Raw genomic sequence first — 19,381 nt, forward strand, 5'->3', positions numbered from 1 at the left:
TTCTTCTTCTGGAACATATAGGCATCCTTCAAAATAAAGTAGGTTGTTCTTGAACTCGAATTTAGAAGGATCATGAGATTTAGAAGAATTATTCTTGATATCATGAATAAGAGGGTCTGAAGACATACTTAACTAGACTTGCTTGAGAAAAGTTAAATCAACAGTCAATGTTGATTTTATTGCTCAAAGATGAAATTACTCCAGCTTCAAGAGAACTGTTCTTTGTTGCTCAAAAGCTGCATCTCCTTTTTTTGGTGCAAGATAAGAACGTCTAGACAAGGCATCAGACAAACCTTATTTTTTTTCTAGTCGACAAGTGATGATGAACTCGAATCTTGATAAAGACATGCTCCAATGAGCTTAACAATGCTTTAATATGCATGCTGATATGAAATACTCAAGGTTCTTATGATCCATATACACGGTGACAGGACTGAAAGCACCTTCTAGGTAATGATGCCATTCTTGAAAAGAATCCATAATTACAAGAAGTTCTTTATCATGGATTTTGTAAATATTTTCGGCTACTGAGAATTTTCTTAAATGAAAGGCTATTGGATGAAGTTTGTCATCTATTTCCATTTGTGACAAAATTCCACCCACAGCAAAGTCTGATGTATTTGTTTCCATAAAGAACGCTTTGGAAAAATCAACATAATACAAGATTGATGCAGAAACAAACGCTGTCTTCAAAGATTCAAAAGCAACTTTCGCTTCTTGATTCCATTGGAGTTTGTCTTTACAAGTCAAACGTGTAAGTGGAGCTACAACTCAAGAGAAGTCTTTGATGAAGATCCGTCATTTGAAATGATGTAACTTAAGAAATCGACTTGAATAGTGTGGAATACACACTTTTTTATCTTGGCATAGAGTCATGCATCTCTTAATTTTTGTAACACACGACGAATATGAAGTTCATGTTCTTCTAGATTCTTAGAATAGATCAAAATGTCGTCTAGATAATAGACCACAAAATCGTCCAAAAACTCTTGAAAAACATCATTTATTAGATGTTGAAAAGCTGCTGGTGCATTTGTAAGTCCAAAAGGTATGACGTTGTATTCAAAATGTCCATACCTAGTTTGAAACGTAGTCTTTTATTCATCTCCTTCTTTGATGCATACTAGATTGTATGCTCCTCGAAGATCTATTTTTGTATAGATCTTAGCTTGATTCAGCTGATCAAGAAGTCCAGATATTAAAGGTAGTGGATACTTATTCTTAATGGTAATCTTATTGAGTCCTCAATAATCAACACACATCTGCAATGATCCATCTTTTTTCTTCACAAATAGAATTGGAGCTCCTGCCGGAGATTTAGAATGGCGTATGAAATTCTTGGCTAGATTTTCTTCAATATACTCCTTGAGTTCAGTCAACTCATTTTGTGATAAACTGTAGATTGGTCCGAATGGCGGTTGTGCTCCTTCTTGAAGGTCAATTGAGCAATCATAGGGACGATGTTCCGAAAGTGTATTTGTATTTTTTTTTCAAATACATCTTGAAATTCTTGATATTGGGTTGGAATCCCACTTGAAGTCTTTCTACTAGTAGAAAGACATGTAGCATAAATAATATATGGTGATTCTTTCATAGCAGCATGCAAAAAAGCTTTTGCACCTATAAAAACAAGTTTAATTGAACTAAGCTTATGACTCTCTACTTGATCAACTACACTATTAGTTATACTTTTAAGAAAAATAAGAATTTGAAAAATCCAATCTATTTGAGAGTTGTATTTTTCTAACCACGATAAACCTACAATGACTCGATTAGAGGGAGATCTAATGATATTAAATACTACAAAGCTATTATGACTATTAATTATTACTTTTATAAGAAAGATTTTGTGAGTAATATCTCCAGAAGATAATAGACGACCATCTATGACTTCTACATGAACAGGTTTAGTTTTCTTTACTAAAGATATGCTATGTCTTTTGGTAAATTCTTCATCTAAGAAACACGCTGAGGCTCCTGAATCTAACAAGGTAGAGACTTTATAATGTTTAGGTCCTAAAATAATATTTAATGTAAAACAAGGAGAGGGCTCTGAGGAGAGAATAGGACCTTTACTAGATGTTGTACAAGGTTCCAGCCGCACGGTCCCTATTGTAGCTGGACAAACTCGTTTTCTCACATATTATCTTCTTTGATAGCCATATTACTTATTTTATGGTTGCGTCATTTCTTTGGACAATATTGAGCAGTGTGTTTTGGTTCTCCTCAATATAAACATAATCTTTCTTGACGACGACGAGTCTTTTCTTGCTCAGTAAGAGGTTTGAAACATACTGCATTAATTTGCATATCCTCTACTTTTGAATGTATGTATTGAAGAGGTATTGGTGTTGCCATTGAATTATAGTAACGTTGAAGTCCACTTGTAAGGTTCTCAGATCAAAATTCAAAAAGATGATTATCGCACTTCATAGCAAAGTCAATTGCTTGACTCAATGTTTGAAGATCAGGTAAGTTAAGCATTAATTTTTTTACCTCATATTGTAATCTATAGAGAAATTGGCTAATAAGTGCAACATCATCCCACTTCATATCAGTTATAAGTTGTCAAAATTGTGAAGTATACAACGTTACTGATCGATTGTCTTGTCGTAAAATACGGATCTTATTGATTGCAACACAAATTGCATCATGTTTTCCATACATGGATTGAAACTCCACCAAAAAAGCCTCTAGATTATCTAATATTGGATCTAGTCATTCAAGAAAAGATGAAAATCACGATAGTGCTAAACCTGAAAGAAGCATACAAATGAATCTAACTTACGATCTTGAAGTTGGATAGCTTTGGGGTTGAAGTTCAATCACAAGTTGCACTTGTTTGATAAATTCTTGAAACTTAGATCAGGTGCCATCAAACTTCTCGGGTAGGACAATTCTTGGTTCCCTAACATTGGAAGGACATTCCACCACAGGAGAAAGGATATGATTTGGTGCAGATGTTGAAGCAGCTCCAACCATTTCTATATCTTCACTTCCTACCAATCTTGTTGTTCCTTGTGGTGGTAAATTGAATTGATGCATCGCAAGCATTAACTCTCTCAATTAATCTTGCATTTGTGCCATTGTACTCTTCATTTCAATAAGTTCTACCATGATAACACTTAAAAAAGAGAAGATGTCTAATATCGCTCAAGACAAATAGAAGAGAGGACTTGAGAACAAAGAAAATACTAAGGACAATATCAGTTTAGAAGAGAGTAATCCGTAACTTCTAATATGCTTATATCTAATTAAAAAAAAGGAATAATCCACTCTTAATCAAGATTAGATAAAGCTCTGATATTATAAGTGTACTCTTGTCAATCTATCAAGGACAAGAACTGGATGAAAAAGTAATTCAGTCAAGTGAGCCTTTACACAAAGAAAGGTAACAAAATATAAATAAACAAGTATGTATATTGAAAGAAAAACTGTAATGGCTATTTCCAAAAGATAAGAAAACTAGAGACCCTTGAAACTAGACTGGAAGCAAGAAAGGAGATGATAAAAGTGAAGAAGGCTTCACTCTTGTCTCTATATATACTATCTAACTAGAGGCTATGTAGCAACATTCTATAGGACCTCCTATATGTGTTGACTTTGTAGGATATATACCTTGACTTACAAGGCAAGTTTTTCTATATGTGGGCCATATAGTTAGCTTGGTCTTCAAGCTAACAACATGTGTGGCACATGGCCAACTTATTGACCACGTTTCTAATCTAAAAAGTCAATTAAAGATACCTATGAAGTCAAAGTAGCATCTATGAAGCTTCTAGAAAGCTTTCATATCAAGTACTATAGAATTAACTTACTTTTATCTACTTTTACTTATTTCTACCTATTTGTATATGTAATTAGTGGCTTACATGAGTATGTCCATGACAATAACTCCCACTATGAAGCAAGTGACTTTGTGGTTGATAAGGCTAAAAAAACCTCAAGAATCTTCTTGATAAGGTAGCAAAGATGATGCTTCAAAAAGTTCTAAATGCTTTAAGATGTTGACATCTATTTGAAGTACTTTAGAATTTTAAAAATAAGACAATGGTAGATAAATCAGTTTTAAAAAAAATATAGCTAAGGATAGAAAATTCTATTCAAGTTTATCCAAAGAAGTAGAATCTTCTGTTGGTATTTTAGCTCTACTAGCTAAAGAACAAGAGATTTGGATTGCCATCAAAGAGCTAGAAGATAACACTCAAGATGAATGTCTTCTTTTTATCCAACTTCTATAATACAAAAGAAGACTTCTAAATCAACGAAGTAGAAGATATGTACCATGAGCTAGTATTTGAGCTTTTCATTTGAATATGGAAGATAGAAATGATGAGATCTTCCATCTTAAAGAGGATAAGGAAGACTTAGGCCATGATTTTTTCTAATGCTTTTATCAAAATTCAAGCCTCTAATTTCTCACAAACTTATATATTTACCCTAATAATTATCTAGATAATAAGAATAGATAGAAGTAAGTCAAAGTAGATAAATATGATAATATCTTGTGGAAAGCTTTCTAAAAGATTCATAGACATTGCTTTGCCTTTATACAATTATATAAGTGATTGGTAGGTTGAAAACTTGGCCAACAAAGAAGCCACATGTCGACATGTTGATCACTTGTAGTACAAGTTTGACATATGGCGCACACCTAGGAAACTTGCCTTATAAATTAGACATGTGTCATGCAAGTTGGACGCATATTAGAGATCATATAAAATATCGCTATCATATTATAATTATTTATAGTATATAAAAATTAGTTAGAATATATAATATTTTTATAAGTCTTGGTATATGTTAGAATGGTTAATAGATTAATTTAAAGAGAGTGAATATAAACTTTAAAAAAAAAAAAAAAAAAAAAAAAAACTTTATTTTGAGTTTTATCTATTTTGATTATAGCATTTAAAAAAATTATAGGACCTAAATATTTAATATTGAGCCTTGAGAAGAGATTAGAGCCTAAAGAAGGTATGGATTGGATGCAAATTTTGTATGATTTGGAGTTTTAATGAAGGAGTTATTGGCGCTCAAAATTAAGGTAACAATTTCATACCTACTGTCACTCTTTGGGGCATAACATACGTATATAGAAAGCAACGAAAAATCGGAGACTAAGGTTCAAGAGAACACTTTTTCTACTATACTTTTTATATATTTTTTGATGAATTTGGAATTTTGATAAAGAAGTTATAGAGGATTGAAATCAGTGCATCCAAATCAAAGGCAATAAGTAAGTGATTTTGTTCATTGTAATGGTTTGAGCCAAAACTTGAGTTTTTGGATGAATTTTTGGTTAAAACCTTTTGGAGAAGGTAGATCATTGTGTTAAAAAGCTATGCATACAAATTTTGTGGCATTTAAATACTTAATTTGTGAGATATGAAGAAAATTGCACATAGGTGTATAAAAACTAGGGTTTGAAGCTAATATTAGGGTTTTGGTGATATCTTAAGATCTGCAATGAATTTGTAGTTGAAAATTATTTTGATAGTTTTTAGAAGTATATCAGTACTTCTTGTAGAATTTGAGTGTATTTGAATAGTCCGATTGGAAGATATGAGCTGTTGAAGTTCAAGAATAATATCTCATAAGGATATATAAGGATTTAGAGTTTTTTTAATCATATTTTGGGTATTTTGGGGAACTTAAGACTTATATATTTGGTATAATTGCTCCTAAAAGTATTATACATATATACAAACTTGGTCTTTCTTATCTCAAGACTTGATTGACCAATTAGTGACAGCTAGGAGCCCAATGCTTACTTGAGGCAAACTCTCTCTACCCCGACATCGCCACATAGTTCTTAGTTAAGTAGTATATATAGAGGCAAGAGTGAGGCCTTCCTCACTCTTATCAACTCTTTTCTTGATTTTAGTCTAGTTTCAAGAGACTTATGTTTTCTAATCTTTGGCAATAGCCATTCCAGTTCTTCCTTGAATATACAAACTTCTTTTCATTTTGTCACTTTCCTTTTAATATAGATTCCACGAGTTTATGTATGTACTTTCAGTTTGTGTCCTTGATAGATTGACAAGAGTACACATACAATATTAGAGCTTTGTTCTTTCTTGATTAAGAGTATGTTACTCTCTTCTCTTGATAAGATATTAGCATATTAAAAGTTAAGTATTACCCTCTTCTAAACTGATATTGTTTCTAGAAATTTTTTTTTTCTTGATTCTTGAATATTATATTTTGTAAGAATAGACACTTTTCTTTTTATTGTGCTAGTATAGCAAAGCTTTCTAAAATGAAGAAAGCAATGGCTCAAATTCAAGAAAAAATGAGAGAATTAATGCTTGCAATACATCGACTCAATCTCCCACCACAAGGAGCAATAAGATTATCGAGCAATGAAGACATAAAGATAATTGGAGTTGCTTCAACATCTACACTAAGCCATACTATTGCTCCTACAATGGAACATTGTTCAAGTTTCAAGGAACAAAAAATTGCATTGCCTAAGAAGTTTAATGGCACAACATCCAAATTTTGAGGATTCATCAATCAAGTACAACTAGTGATTGAACTACAACCTCAAAGTTATCCAACTCAAGGATCATAAGTCAGGTTTATTAGAACACTACTTTTAGGTTCTATTTTATCATGGTTTTCATCATTTTTTGAACAACGTGATCCAATATTGGATAATTTAGAAGAATTTTTAGTGAAGTTTCAATCTATGTATGGAAAATATGATATAATCTATATTGCAACCAACAAGATTCATAACTTGAGATAAGGCAATTGATTAATGATATTATAAGCTTCACAATTTTAACAATTAGCGATAAATATTAAGTGAGATGATGCAGCTTTCATCAGCCAATTTCTTTATGAATTATAATATGAAATAAAGAAATTGATGTTCAATTTATCTAATTTTTAAACATTGAATCAAGCAATTGACTTTTCTGTGAAATATAATAATTGACTTTTTTAATTTTGATCTAAGAATCATAGAAGAAAACCTCAACGTTATTACAATTCAATGATGACATCAACAACTTTTCAATCTAAATATTTATAAGTAGAAGACATGCAAATTGATGCAATATGTTTTAAACCTCTTACCAAACAAGAAAAGACTTGTTGTCGCCAAGAAAGACTATGTTTATATTATGAAGAAGCTAAGTACACTGCTCAATATCATCCAAAGAATCGATGCAACTACAAAATGAAGAATAATGCTGTCAAAAATGAAAACACATTGGAAAACAAATTTGTTCAGCTATAATAGGGACCGTTTGACTAGAATCTTGTATAATTCCTAATAAAGGTCCTATTCTTTCTTCAAAACCTTCTCTTTTTTTTATAATAGATATACATTTAGGATCTAATAATCACAAAGCCTCTATTTTAATAGATTTAGGATCCTTAGCTTGTTTTTTAGATGAAAAATTTGTTAAAAGTCATAATATACAGTTAGTAAGAAAAACTAAACCCGTACATGTAGAAGTCATATTTAGTCGTCTATTATCTTTTGGAGATGTTACTCATGAAATACTTCCTATAGATGAAATAATAAATCGTCATAATAGTTGCATAATTTTTAATATAATTAGATCTCCCTCTAATCTAGTCATTTTAGGTTTATCGTGGCTACAAAAATATAATCCTATAATAGATTGGATTTCTCGTAAACTTGACTTTTATTCAAATATCATTAAGAGATTTTCTAATCCAGTAGAAAGTCATGAGTCTAATGTAGCCAAACATGTATTTGTAGGTACAAAATTTTTTTGCATGCTGCAAAAGAAGGATCATCTTTTGTTATTTATGCCACACCCATTTTAAATTATGGAAAGATTTCAAGTAAAAATTCAAGTCAATATTAATATTTTTAAGATATTTTTGAAAAGAAGAATGTAAATATTCTTCCAGAGCATCGTTGTCATAATACGTGAAGTCTTGCTTGAGAATGCTCCGAGCACCTGGCTGTAGAAGGTAGAATGGAAATTACAACAATAAAATCCTAATTCTAATAGAATACTAACAATGCTCTAATTAGACCATAATAATTCTAAGCAAACTTTAATCAAATTCAAAGAAACCTCAAAGAAATTTCAAAGAAATAATAAGAAATCTTAAAAAAATATTAAAATCATCACAAATATATCTCAAATACATCTCAATTCAATCTTAATTTTATCTTAGTTAAAATCCTATTGGACTTCATTCAAACTTTAGGCTAAAATTAATTAAATTTTAAATCCTAAACAAATCCTAATAAAATCCTAAATCCTAAATCAATTTCTAAACCCTAAACCAAACCCTAAATCTTAAACCAAATCCTAACCAAATCATAAATCCTAAATCAAATCCTAAACAAACTTTAAACCAAATTCCAACCAAACCCTGTATCAAATCTTAAATCCTAAATCAAATCCTATCCGAATCCTAAATCAAACCCTAACCAAATCCTAACCCTAAATCAAATCCTAACCAAAATCTAGTAATTTCTATAACAGAATTAAACCTCAATAACTAATGAATGAACTGTTGATTTTAATTCAAATTTTATTCACTTCTTAAAAACTAAGTTGAAAATAAGTACACAAATTTTGAAAGGAATCGGAATTACCAAATAGATGATAACTTCAAAAACGTGCTAGGATATTGGCTGGCTTCCTTCTTCACTCTTGATGTCAATCTTCCAGAGCCAATATCTCTCCTTTTCACCATTCGATTGATCTCAAAATTCTCATATACATAGAAAAATAAGTTTAATATTCTCTCACATAAATTTCACTCCAATCCAACTAGTAGACTGCAAGAAATCTTTAAAATCCTCACTGGACCTAAAATTCTACTTTTTGAGACCTTAACTCACTTAAACCTCAATAATCCTCAATTTAATCATTAGATCGAGCTAAAATTCACAACACATATTGAACACAACTATAACCATTAATTTACAAAATTTCACCTATAGATCTATTACAAAACTCTTGAAATCACTCAAAACATAAACCCTATTTTATTTCACAAAATCCAAGTCATCCAAAACAAACCTTGACTTTGCAAAGCTCTTACAAAGTCAATACAGATCCAAATCATCCAAAACTAATACTCATAAAAACATTGCCTAATCTTCTATCAAATCCTACTCTTCGATCTGCCAAAGAGTCCCAAAGTCGTTGTCGAGACTCGATTTTGTGCCTTAGGGTCTGATTTCGACCCTGATTCATAACTGGCCCTCTCCGAGTATCAACATCTAGTTTTTTTAAGTAATTTTTACTAGATTTACTCTTAATTTTTGTCTAAAGATATCTATATCATTTATTTTTCTAATCTACCTTATTTTGCCTTATTTTTGGCCCTACAAAGTAAGTAGAAGCTATTTTTTTTTAAAGTCAACATTACTACTAAAAGTTTTACTACCTTCCTATCTTTTATCCATATTTTTTTATTTTTTCTTTTAACTTGGCTCTTTTATAATAAGATCCATATTATTATCTTTCACCATATAGTCATATTACAACATGATATCGTCCATATGATTGATCAATCGATCTTAAAGAAGGTACTCAACCACCATTTGATCCAATCTATAGTTTATCACAAAATGAGTTGGCTGAACTGAAGAAGTATATTGATGAGAGTTTGACCAAGCATTTCATATGCTATTTAAAATCTCCTGTAAGAGCTCTTATCTTATTTGTGAAGAAATAGGATAGATCATTTCAAATATGTGTAGATTATCAAGGATTCAATAAGATTACTATCAAGAATAGATATCCTTTGTCTTTAATATCTGTACTTCTTGATTAATTAAATCAAGCTAAGATCTATATAAAAATAGATCTACAAGGAGAGTATAATCTACTCCATATTAAAGAAAAAGATAAATAGAAGATTACATTTCGAACAAAGTATGGACACTTTGAATATAATATCATGCCTTTTGGACTCAGGAACGCACCAGCTACTTTTCAACATCTTATGAATGATTTTTTTTGTGAGTTTTTAGATGATTTTGTTGTCCGTTACTTAGACAACATTTTAATCTACTCTAAAAATATAGAACAATATGAAGTTCATATTTGTCGCATGTTTCAAAAACTTAGAGATGAAAGATTCTATGCTAAGATGAAAAAGTGTGTATTCTATACTACTCAAGTTGACTTCTTAGGATATGTCATTTCAAACAATGGTCTAATGATGGATCTTTAAAAAATTCACACAATCATAGATTGGAAGATTTTAAAAATAGTAAAAGATGTACAATATTTTTTATAATTTATTAATTACTATTGGATTTTCATCAAAAACTTTTTTTAAATTACAGTGCCATTTATATGCTTAACTTATAAAAACAAGCTCAAGTGGAATACAAAAGCAGAAGCACCATTTGAAGCTTTGAAGAAAGCTTTTACTTCTGTACTAATCTTACATTGAATTGACTTTTTCAAAGTATTTTTTATGGAGACAGATGCATCTGACTTTATCCTAGGCACAATCTTGTCATAAATAGGAGCAAATGACAAACTTCATTTAATAGTTTTTCATTCAAGAAAATTTTCAACACTCGAAATTAATTATGAGATCCACGATAAGGAATTTCTTGCAATTATAGATTCTTTTCAAGGATGGCATTATCATTTAGAAGGCACTTCAAGTCCAATCACCATATATATAGATCATAAGAATCTCAAGTATTTCATATTAGCATGTATTTTGAATCATCGCCAGACTTGTTGGAGCATGTCTTTGTCAAGATTTGAGTTTAATATCACTTATTGGCCACAAAAACAACAAGATTTGTCTGATGTCCTTTTTAAATGTTCTTATCTTACACCAAAAGAAAGAAAAGCAACTTTTGACTAACAAAAGATAATTTTAGTGAAGCCAAAAAATTTTAATCTTCGAGCAATGAAATCAACATTGATTATTGATTTGACTTTTCTAAAGCAAATCCAAGCAAGTATGTCCTCAAACCTTCTTGTTCATGATATTAAAAATAATTCTTCTAAATCTCAAGATACTTCGAAGTTTGAATTTAAAGAGAATCTACTCTATTTCAAATGACGCTTACATGTTTTAAAAAGAAAAGTACAATTATGTGCTCTTAAAGCTCGTCATAATTTTCCTACAATAAGATAATTTGGATATAATAAGACTTTGGAGCTTATATTTAGAGATTTTTAGTGGCTTCAAATGTGGAAGTCTATTAAAGAATTTTTGCAAACATGTGATGTTTGTTCAAGATCAAAAACTCCTTGTCATTGACCTTATAGACTCCTCCAACCATTACCTATACTAAAACAACTATGGTCTTCTATCTCTATGGATTTTATTATGGATCTTCTAATTTCAAGTTCATATGATTCCATATTTGTGATTGTAGATTGTTTCACCAAGATGGCACATTTTGTACCATGTACAAAATCTATCATAGGTAAAGGAATAGCAAAACTCTTCTTTGACAACATCTATTACTATTATGGATTACCAAGGGATATTATATCAAAAAGAAGAATATAATTTTTATCAAGATTTTGGAGAATTCTTTTCAAGATATTGAAAGTGGATATAAAACTATTTTTGGCTTTTTATCTTCAAATTGATGGACAAAAAAATGGATAAATCAAGTTTTAAAGTAGTACTTGAAGTGTACCATCAATTATCAATAACATGATTGGATAACTCTTTTGTTATTGATAGAGTTTGCTTACAATAATTTAGTATATTTTCCTACTCAACAAACACCTTTTTTTGTCAATTACGGTTATTATCCACGATTTGATACTTTTGACTTTTCAAAAGTTGATAATCTTATGGTGGAATATGTAGCAAATCAATTGTCAAAGCTACATATAATAATGAAGGTACAATTAAAACAAGCTCAAGAATGACAAAAAGCCAATACAGATGTCTATTGTAAGGAACAACCCCAATTCTATATGGGAGATAAGGTATGATTACTTCATCGTAATATTAAAACTATTCATCTTTGTTACAAACTAGATTATCATAGGCTTGGACCATTTTCCATTTGTGAACAGATCAATCTAGTTGCTTATCGATTACACCTATCGGAGTTTATAAAAATCCTTTCTGTATTCCATGTGTCTTTTCTTAAGCCATACAAGACAATGGATATATAAGAAAGGAGACAAATGCCACCACCTCCTATAGAAATAGATAATAATGAAGAATTTGAAGTAGAAGAAGTCTTAGATTTAAAGTGGTGTCAAAATAGGTCAAAATATCTAATATATTGGCATTGATATGACATTAATGAATGCACACGGGAGCCGTCCACAAATTTAGCAAATGCATCAACCAAAATTAAAGCTTTTCACTAATGACATTCATCAAAATCAAGATGAAGAGTCAAGGTAATGTCACGAACATACATATTTATCCTAATAATTATCTACATAATAAGAATAGGTAGAAATAAATCAAAGTAGATAAATATGATAATATCTTGTAGAAAGCTTTCTAGAAGCTACATAGATGTTGCTTTACTTTTATACATATCTATAGGTGATTGGTAGGTTGAAAACTTGGCCCAGAAAGAGGCCATGTATCGACATGTTGACCACTTGTAGTACAAGTTGGACATATGGCGCATACCTAAGAAATTTGCCTTGCAAATTAGACATGTGTCATGCAACTTGGATGCATATTAGAGGTCCTATAGCATGTCGCCACATAGTTCTTAATTAAGTAGCATATATAGAAGCAAGAGTGGGGCCTTCCTCACTCTTGTCAACTCTTTTCTTGCTTTTAGTCTAGTTTCAAGAGTCTTATATTTTCTAGTCTTTGGCAATAGCCATTCCAATTCTAACTTGAATATACATACTTTTTTCTATTTTGTCACTTTTCTTTTGACATAGATTCCTAGAGTTTATGTATCTTCTTCCATTTTGTGTCCTTAACACAATTAGATTCAACTCTTGTTCAATTTTATTATCAAGGCAGTGCCTAATATAGGTAGGATTAAGATATTATCAATTTCTTTATATTTATACCTTATTACTGCATTAAGAGACTCTCCACCAAAGCTAAAGAAGAAGAGTGGATTAAAAAAGAAATAGCCTAGCAACTTTAAGACATGAAACCATTGAAGGAAGGAAATGAGTGGTCTCAATCAAAAGACAACAGCAAGGTAAAGATAATACATATTTCTAAAGTAGGAAGGTCTCCAAAATAGATATTTATAAACCACCAATCAATCACGGATTTTTTTTAGGATAAAAGAATGCAATAGGAGTGTCAATTGGCAATTTTTAGTTAAAGATAAGTATAGAAAATGCTACATAAAAGTAAAATATAATTAGTGGATTAAACAAAGTTATTTGTAGGAATTCTAATTAGAAATCTCAACTTTAGAAGGCATCTTAGAAGCATCAAGTGGCATCTTTTTAGTATTAATGGATCATCTAAAAGAAATCTAGAACCTTCCAACTTTTAGTATTAGACAGCCAGGATATAGCCATAAGCAATTTAGATAAGTAATAGATATGGTAGTAGATTTTGTACAAGGTATGAACACAAATACAATAGGTATATGGTACTAAGACAATCTAGATACAATATGTATCCAATATTAATACCATCTAAATATGATATATATTCCATTTTAATACAATTTGGATACAATATGATACGTAGGCGGATATAATATTGGAATGGGACCATAAGGGTACACCACATACGCCGGGTCTCATCGTCCGATTGTCGAGAGGCGGTCCTCGAGCAGCCAGGGCCTCAACGCCGGGCTCATCGCTGCCGTGGTCGCGGAATTTGTTGCAACAGGGGACTAAACCGAGTTTTTGCTACGTTTTTTATTTGTTTTAATGTTTTCCTAGGTGTGGAAGGGGGCTCCAAGAATTTAGTTGGAGCGAGCAGGATTGTGTTGAGCTTTGGTTCTCGGCACTTGTATCAAGGTGTTTTCTGTTTTTTTCCCTTTTTTTTTTAGCAGCGTGCAATGGTGCCGCAATTGCTGTCGGCGTACTCTTCACCCCTGATAGTTCTACTACGCATGGTCATCAATGTTGAGGTGGTGACGGCCTTTGAATTCCTAGAGCGGCGGGTTTACACAATCCAGGTGCAGTGTGATACTATTGGTGTTGTAATTTAGCTACTTTTTGCTCCTTGTATTGCAGCTGGACGTATACATATCGGCAGCATTTTTGTTTGAGTTCTGGAGTTGGGCTTTTATTAGGTTCTGCAACGCTGGAGATATCAACGCCTTGCTCTATTTCAATGCTCGAGGTTTGGTAGTTGCGACCAATTGTAGCGCAGTGGTCTATACATCAGTTGTCGTATTCGAGATGGAGCGATAGGCAAGAGAGTGCGCGGCTGTCATTTTTCTTTGTTAGCGTGTGCGAGTTTTATGCGGAAAGCCACACGCTGCCATTGTTGGTGTTCAATCTTCTTCCTGGTACCAAAGTATTGTATTGAAGGCAGCATGGCGGTGGATCAGCGTGATCTAAGTTTGCATGGAGGTCTTCCCGAGCGGGTGGAGTGGCGGTGTCACTCCTTGCTTTTTGGTCTTGGCTGTCGACATTCCCTTCTTGAGTTGGTGCTGTAGCGGGGATTTTATGGTTGAGAAATTCATTCCTTGACGAATTGCAAGGCGTAGACTGCTGATCGACTATGAAGATATTGCGGAGGGAGTGGAGACCCCTTAGCGACCACGTAGTGCAAGGATTCCTGAATTTTGACAATCGAGGAAGTGGCGGTTCGTGGTCTCTGCTGCGTACGGTGGAAAGCAGCGATGGCGGACTTCAAGCCGTGGCAGGTAATCTTTGGCGGATCTGTAGGTAGCCGGTTTTTATCATCGACGTTGTTTTTCTCGGCAACACTTAGCACGATCTACCATGTTCCTATGGAGAGGCCTGAAGGTTGAGGCTTGAACATCCAATTTGTAACTTAACAATTTTCTCTTAGTCTTATTAATCATAGATAGTATTTGTGTTTAGTCGAATAGGAGAAGGAAGCTGAATAGCAGATCGTTGAGTGATGCGGTGGTAGGCTAGCTCAGTGAGAAGTGGGATGTATTGTGACACTCTATTGCAACCTCGGAATCGAACTTGTTGAAAATATATAATCGGGAGGCTACTATCGCAAGTGCGCTCTAATTCAGACGCTGCTGCCTACGACCTCGTGGAGTCAGGGTCGGTGGACAAGGTGGACAATGTTTTGTCTTCTGCAAAAGTTCCCTCCCTCACTGGTGTCACTGGAGCTTGAAGGCTCGCAAGGAACCGAGCTGCTGAACGTATGCCGCAGCAAGGCGTTGAAGGCAGCGATTGCGGAGGAATTCCATCAACTTATTTCGTAAGAATTTCAGGGAACGACGTAGTTGGATGCTAAGTGCAATCGGATGAAGTAGTTTATAGTTGGATTAGGTTAGGATTTTGAGACGAACCATTTTGAATGAACTATTTGGCTGAAATTAAATCACATGGGATGAAACATTGGGGATGAATATTGGTTAAGATTGGATGAATTTTTATTCACAGATGAGAAGTCATTTATGAATGAAAAACTATTTGTGGATGATAATTGGCTTATGGATGAGGTTTTAATTTGGATTATTTTCATTACCATACATATAAAATAAAATAAAAATTACATAATAATAAAAATAAATCATATAAAAAATTCTCTTCTAAGTATGTGATTTTTGAATTGTTTAAATGGTTTGCATTGATTGCGGTGGGTTGTGTGATGATGAATTTAACTAATTAAAGAATTTAAGTTCTTCATTAAAAAGTAAAAGGGAGTTTTATGTAATCAATTCTTAAGTTAATTAAGAGTTGTGAATTAGAATAAATCACCAAGGGATTTATTTAGCTCATATTTGAAAAGTTAAAGGATTTATTGAACATTAGTTAAACAATAATCAAAAATTATTAAAATATTTAGACAATTAAATTGCTATAAATTGGAATAGACTTTTAACTAATAGGGGTTTGTTTTAATTCACACTATTTTCCAACCTATATCAGAGAAGAAAGCAAGGCATGAGGAACAACTTTTCATGTTGAGAAAGGAAAAATGGAAGGATTTAAAGAATTCAACCACAATACTATACATTGCGATGATTCTCAAGGAACTTTAGATGATCTACTCTCTAACTATAACAAGATCTATAAGATGTGGCTCAAAGTGGCTATGTTGGCAAGCGCTCTTGAAGATTGGATCACAATCTCTACAATATTTAAGACAATAAAATATAAGGTAAAGGCATTGGAGGCTATACTAAACAAGTAGAGAAAAAAAAATTGTCAAATTCAAGGAGAGCTTCAAGATGCTTAAGACCAACTCTAAAAGGCCAAAGAAGAGAATCAATAATCCAAGTAAGAATTAAAGCAAGTGAAGATAGATATATAGAAGATTGATAAATAAGCAAATGAGATAGCCTCTCTTATAGTTGATTAAATGGCTTATCAGAAAAAATTAAAATTCTTTTATATCATTGATTCCAAATTACTTGATAAAGCAAAGTTGTAGATTTAGGCAATAGATTAATAAGACCTTACTTTAACCAAGCAGATGATTAGCACCATAGCTAATTTTGTAACTTGGGCAACAAAAATATGATAAGTATTGAAGGCCTTAATAAAACAAAAAAACAAAAAAAAAACAAAAAAAAATAAAAAAAAAATTGGCATTAGATACCATATTCTATTGATATTGGAATATAAACTAAGTCAAGTCCATGTCAAGTATTGAAATCATAGAACAATAGCCTTGAATCCAAAGAGCCATTAGATATTGAGAGAATAATACTTAATGAAGTAAGAAAGAAAAAAGAGAAGATATCAATTTCAAATTTGGACAATAAACTTTTGATATTGGCAATTGTTCTAACCCAACCATGTCTATGGAATGAGATTTCATAAATGCAAAACCTCATCTCAGTCAAGATCAAGACCCTTAACAAAACCAAATTGTATCATATCAAAGAAAAATTGAAACTAAATGTGATTCCATTGCACAACTTGAAAGACTTTTATATCACTAAATAGATACATGGAATTTTTTTTTTTTTTTTATTGACTACCATGGCCAAAAGAAGTACAAAGACAAAGAGATCTTGCAAATTTTAAGATGCAAGCAAATCTCTAAAAATTAAATTAGGCTTAATTTCAAATTTTGCATAATTAGATCAATTGTACAACTTATAAATTAGTATAGCTAAAATATATCTTTATTATAGTAATAGTATTAAATCAAGATAGCTCCAATAAACACTATATAAATTTATGTAAGTTATAACCAAAATGAATATAAAAGTTGGATTTGTGTTTTTGGCCAATGTGAGGTTGTTATGCATATCAAATTGTCATGGTCATAGTAACTAATATTTGGAGTTTTTCAAGGTACAAGGCTATGGCCATAACACTTAATAGAAGGTAAACTTCTTCTTTTTCTTCTTGATAGTCACCTCTTTAATTGATCTTAATAAAGATATAGCTGGCAAATGCGCAATTGAAAGAGAAAGAAGTGACTCCATACTTATTATATTAGAATAGTGGCATGATTTTCATATCAACTCAGAAGGTGTGGATTCTTGGTAAATTAAATCATAGTAAAAATAATGTTTATAAGAGAATAAAAAAAATATTACAATTCATCATTTCTCACTACATTCAATACTTTTTTGGTAGATAAAAGATTCAAGGCAATATATTGGTGTCATTACACCGCTAGAAAGAATTTCTAAAAGCATAATAAAGGTCTTTACACAGTTGATGGGAATTGATCTTAGTTACAATTCAAAGATAAGGACCTAAAATAATGTGGTTTTAAAAAAGGTTTTGATCCAATGATCTCATTGCACTATATTAGATTGTTATTGTGTTATCAAAAAAAGATGAAAGAATCTTATATGATATATAATAAATGAATGGAATGTACATCCTTTCTTTTGGAGTTATAAAGACATTTTTATATCTTTTCTCTCTTCTTAACATTCAATTATCAAGTCTAGAAGGAGGATTTTAGAAAGAAGATATGTGAACTAAAATAAATATCTACTAATTGGAAGACTATTCTAATTCAGAATAATTTGATTATCTAATGATTCTAATAATTCTTCTTAAGCATTTGATTTATGTCCAACAAGTCTAATAACTTCTCAACTGTGAGCTATACAAATCCTTAGTTTAGGTGAGTTATTTTAATTCACAACTATTAAGTAACATATGAATTGATTTTGTAAAATTTCTTTCCACTACTTTATAAAATGACTTAAGTTATTTGGCTAATTAAACTCATACTCAAACAACCATAAAAAAAACAATATCAAAAATTAAATAATTCAACAATACTATAATTAAAAGAAAAAAAATTATATAATTTTATTTTTTTTATTTTTTTTATTAATTATCATTCAAATTTAAAACTTCATTCAAGAAAAAAATCATCCACAAATAATTTTTCATCCATAAATAAAAATTTATTCTTTTAAAATAAATTTATATTTACCAAAATTCATCCAATTTGACATAATTTCATCCATATAGTTTTTTATCTAATAGAATTTAATTTCATAATCAATTTCCATCTACATGACTCATCCATAATAGCTAATTAATGAACTTATCATATCATCCAAATAAGAACCAAAGGTCGTTGGTACTTTTAAATCTATTGCTACACCTACCTTTACAATTTAATGTACCACAACTCATTCGAAGCTTCAAATTGAATCCAACTAATCTTGTTAAAAAGAAGACTTAAAGATGTATTGATTTTCCAAATTTTCCCTTCATTCTTAATTCTGTGACTCTAATATCGCCCCTCAAAATTAATGCTTCAATTTAACAAGACAGCAAATTTCCTTCTACAAAATTGAGTGCTACAACTTGGTCCTTGATTGCCCTTTAATAAATGTAAGCTTTTTGGAATTCTAACTCTAAATGGTACCTACTCTAAAAATATTAACCCTTCACCTATCTCAATCTTCTTGATTTTGTCCTCCAAAGTTGTGCCTTCACTTGGTTACTTGAATTCATAGGCAGTACACCCCCTTCTACAAAACTCAACAATCTTAGCATGCCTCAGTTCCAATATAATTGATTCTAAGTTTTTTGAAATCTAAACTTCATCAACTTTCTTGAAAAATAACTCTTGTAGCTTTATAACTTGTGAGCAATGAAGAAGAACCTTTCAAAATAGAGATACCAAACTATGAAGGCAAAATACCTCTCTTCACTAAATTAGAGGTTTTTTCTTCAAAAAAATTCCAAATTTTAAGATTTATATGTCTACAAAACTGAAAATAATAATAATAATAATAATTCTATTTAAAATTTCAAAAATTGATTCTAAAAACTAAAAGAAACAAATCAGAGCAACCAAGTTGCTTACAAAACCTACAAGAAAATTGGCATTACTTTGC

General features: G+C 31.3%; 1 long non-coding RNA gene across 1 annotated transcript; it reads left to right on the forward strand.

The window, feature by feature from the left end:
• Positions 1-13,088: 13,088 nt before the first annotated feature.
• LOC149986690 (uncharacterized) lies at positions 13,089-17,702 on the forward strand. The gene is made up of 2 exons (XR_016499884.1): positions 13,089-14,074; positions 14,192-17,702. It is a non-coding gene; the product is annotated as an uncharacterized LOC149986690 (long non-coding RNA).
• The last annotated feature ends 1,679 nt before the right edge of the window (positions 17,703-19,381 follow it).

Source organism: Physcomitrium patens, chromosome 21 (assembly GCF_059467195.1).
Source record: "Physcomitrium patens ecotype Gransden chromosome 21, ASM5946719v1, whole genome shotgun sequence".
NCBI lineage: Eukaryota > Viridiplantae > Streptophyta > Bryopsida > Funariales > Funariaceae > Physcomitrium > Physcomitrium patens.